This window comes from Alligator sinensis, unplaced genomic scaffold (genome assembly GCF_000455745.1).
Source record: "Alligator sinensis unplaced genomic scaffold, ASM45574v1 scaffold121_1, whole genome shotgun sequence".
NCBI lineage: Eukaryota > Metazoa > Chordata > Crocodylia > Alligatoridae > Alligator > Alligator sinensis.
The window spans coordinates 3400314-3404363 of NW_005841910.1; positions in this window are offsets into that span (position 1 = coordinate 3400314).

Consider the following 4050-nt stretch of genomic DNA (forward strand, 5'->3'; position numbering starts at 1 on the left):
GGGTACATTTTCAAAGCAATGGGAGGTGATTTAGCTGCATGGCTCCCATTGTTGTTAATGAGAGAGGCACAGCTAAATCATGAAGCATTGAAAACGTGAATTCCTTAATGTTTCAGCTGACTTTAATTTTTATTTTTCAACTAGCAAAATTAATTAGGCTGTGTGTTGCTAAAGTATGACTATAACTAAGTATTACTTATGGGGTAATTTTAAAAATCAAAGCCATTCATGAATTATTAGGAACAGGCAGGCATCAAGCAACGGGAAATGATGTATAAATTAAAGTATCCTTTTAACTCTTGTAAAAAAAAAGTCTTTCTAGATTTCTGTCCTATCTCCTCTCTCCAATTTAGAGATAAACTACCCTAATGAATGAGGGTGTGCATGCAATTTTGCCCCAGATCTGCTATATAGTTGAGAAACCAATATAGTTTAATTGGTGCAGCTCCTAGGGTGGATACACTTATACCAGTAAAAAGTGCTTTTATACCTTATTTATTTCAGTACATTTACCAAAACAAGCTATTTCAGCATGAACTCTTTTACATGGGTATAACTGCAACAGTGCAAATGGTTTCACTGATTTAGCTCTATTGGTTTATAGAGTTAAATCAGCCCAAAAGCAGAGTCTACACCAGCCCTATGAGAGCTGTCTACAAGTGCTGTACTGATTTCCTTATCTCCAACTTCCTGCTGGACCCGCTCCAATTTGGCTTCCCTCCTCTCCACTCAGCAAGGCTGCTGTCAAATGATCTCAATCGAATCTCACATCATTTAGTTTAACCTCGTCATCTTCCACCTTTCTTCTGTAAGTTCCTTCCTCATTTGTATTCTATTCTTCTTTGCTCTCCATGATCATGTCCTTCCATTTCTCCTGTCTTGCGTTTACCATCTCCGTTGAAGATTCTCCCTCTTCCCTATTCCCCTCTTTTTGAGGGCTTGCTTATTAGCCATGCCATCCTCTTCTCTTCAGCCTGTTTTTGGGTGGTCTCCTCCTTTTCACACAGGTTTAACTCTCACCTCTCTGCTCGTCACTCAGCATATACCTCTCCACCGTGGCTGTTACCCATGCTCGGATCCTGGAGTGCATGCTGAAGGGTGTCTCAATAACCTTGCAGCGTTAATGGTGAAGTAGCATCCAAACTCACAGTGGGCGTATCCCCACAAGATATGCTGCTGCTATTTGTCCCTAGGGAATGCCCATGCCACGTGTGCTATGGCGTGTGGCATGTTACCCCGGGTTGGACAGGGGAGGCTGGGGCCAGCAACTGTGCTGGCCCTGGAAGCCTTACCTGGGGCCCTGGGGGCCTCTGAGAGCTGCACCCATGGCACTCCTGCAGCAGAGAGCCTGGCCAGCAACCGGAGCATGGCTCTGGCTGGCCAGGCTGTGGTTTTGGGGGGCGCACGCTGCTGCCATGTGTGCCACCTCGCTTTTTTTTGGTGTGGGTTTTTTTTCACTCCACTCCAGCTTCTATAACAGTCAATATAAACTCTGTCCTCTATTTTCCTTTTTAATATCTAGGCTCTGGCCAAACCCTTCACATTTTATGCTGCTAGAGTATTTCAGCAATCAGCTTCTAACAGGCAAATCTCTTGTTCAATTTTTGCCTCCACTTCTGTCATCTTCTCCTCTTATGTCTCGGAGCAACTTTGTTCCCCATGTGGCCATTGCCAAAAGCAGCCTTCTTGCCTTTATCTTTGTCCATGATTTCCCCTTCTTTTTTAATCAGATTTTTCAATCAGACTTATTTCATAGATTTCATATTTCATAGACATCAGGGCTGGAAGGGACCTCGGAAGATCATCGAGTCCAGCCCCCCGCCCAAAGGGCAGGAAGTCAGCTGGGGTCATAGGATCCCAGCAAGATGAGCATCCAGTTTCATCTTGAAGGTGTTCAATGAAGGCGCTTGAACAACCTCCGGTGGCAGGCTGTTCCAGACCTTGGGGGCTCGGACAGTAAAGAAGTTCTTCCTTATGTCCAGCCTGAAACGATCTTGTCATAGTTTGTGACCATTCGACCTCGTCATCCCTTGGGGCGCTCTGGTGAACAAACGTTCCCCCAGATGCTGGTGGTCACCCCTGATAAACTTGTAGGTGGCCATCAGATCACCCCTGAGCCTGCGCTTTTCCAGGCTAAAGAGCCCCAGGGCTCTCAGCCTGTCGTCGTAGGGTCTGCTTCCCTGACCTCTGATCATGCGCGTGGCTCTTCTCTGGACTCTCTCAAGCTTCTCCACTTCTGTCCTCATATACTTTACCATATATACTGCCAGTTGGAGCCATCTCGACCTATATTCTAGAATAGGTGTGAGGAACTATGCTCCTACAAGACATAAGGAAGAACCAGACCTGCCTTCTTCCAAGGACACTATGGGTGCATCTACACATGCTATTAGTGTGCACCAATAAACTGTGGCACCTATTGTGCTGGAGTTTATTGCTCCTGGGTGCCTCATTTGAATGTGCACCTGGGGTTGCAGCACGTTGAGCCAGGTCAGAGCAGCACCAGTTGGCAGGAGGCCTGCAGGGTCAGCCTGCCAGCTTGGTGTTGCTCTGACACAGCTCAAAAAGCTGCAGAGGGGCTGGTTGGGACACAAGGGTGCTCCAATGCACGGCTAGCTGGCAGGCAGCCCCCACACTGAAGCACCCTCATGCCCCAGCCAGCCGGGTCAGCATCTACATGTGCATTGTTGCACATGAAAAAACTCTGCAGCGGGGTAGTACTTTATTAGTTTTTTCTGCAGACTAATAGGGCCGCATGTGTAGATACTGAGATGTTATACTGTGGAGCTAATTAGGCAACTGCAGTAAATGTCTTGTGTAGATAGGCCCTACATGGGGGTAACTACATCATTGGTCTTCTCAAATGAAACTGTTCAGTGAGTATTTTCACATGTGGCTTTTCCAGGCTGAAGCTAAATTTATAAAACAAGCAGTTCTCCATGGAAATTGCTATGTAGGAATCTCTTGTAGGAGACTATTTTATTAATGCTGCTTAAAGTGAGCATAAAATATTTCATATTCCTGTAGACCATGACTCCCAAACTAAAAAGGCCTTCTGTAGCTGATAGCATTCTGGACCTGATGGCATTCACCCAAGGGTCCTGAAGCAGCTCAGATCAGAAATTGCTGAGGACACCTAGCTGTAGTATACAACCTACCACTAAAACCAGCCTTGGTACCAGAGGACTGGAGGGCTGCCAATGTGCCTCCCACATTTAAAAGAGGCTCAAGAGGGGATGATGGGAACTACAGGCCAGTGAGCCTGACTTCTATTCCTTGAAAACTGGAAGAAACAATAATAAACCCCCCCCACATTGTTTAGCACATGGATGAACATGACTTGCTGGAGAGGACTCAGCATGGCTTTATCAAAGGGAAATCATGCTTTGTCAGCCTACTAGTTTTTTGAGCATGTCAATAAGTAGGTGGATCACAGCAATCCAGTTGACATAGTATATTTGGACTTCCAAAGCCTTTGACAAGGCCCCCCATAAGAGGCTCTTAACTAAGGTAGTCATGGAATTACAGGGAATGTCCACTCATGGATTAGAAATTGGCTCAAAGATGGAAAGTAAATGGTGACTATAAAAGGCCAGTTTTCAGGATGGAAAGAAGTAAACAGTGGGGTCCCCAGGGATCTGTGTTTGAACCAGTGCTGTGATCTGGAAAAGGGGCTTAATAGTGAGGTGGCCAAACTTGCCAATGGCACAAAATTATTCAAAGTGGTAAATACTGAGGCAGACCGTGAGGAACTACAGAAGGATCTGGCATGATTGAGCAAATGGACAACTAAATGACAGGTGCAATTCAATGTTAGAAAACTGTAAAGTAATGCATCTGGGCAACAATAACCCAAACTTTACCGACACTATGATGGGCTCTACATCAGCTATTACCACGTAGGAAGGAGACTGGGAGTCACTGTGGACAATTTGCTCAGTAGCCATCAAAAAGGCAAGCAAAATGTTAGGCATGAATGATGCATGACCCTGGAGGCTGGGGGCAGGTGGCCACGGTGGTGCCAGTGGCAGGGGGGGGGGGGGGAGGGGG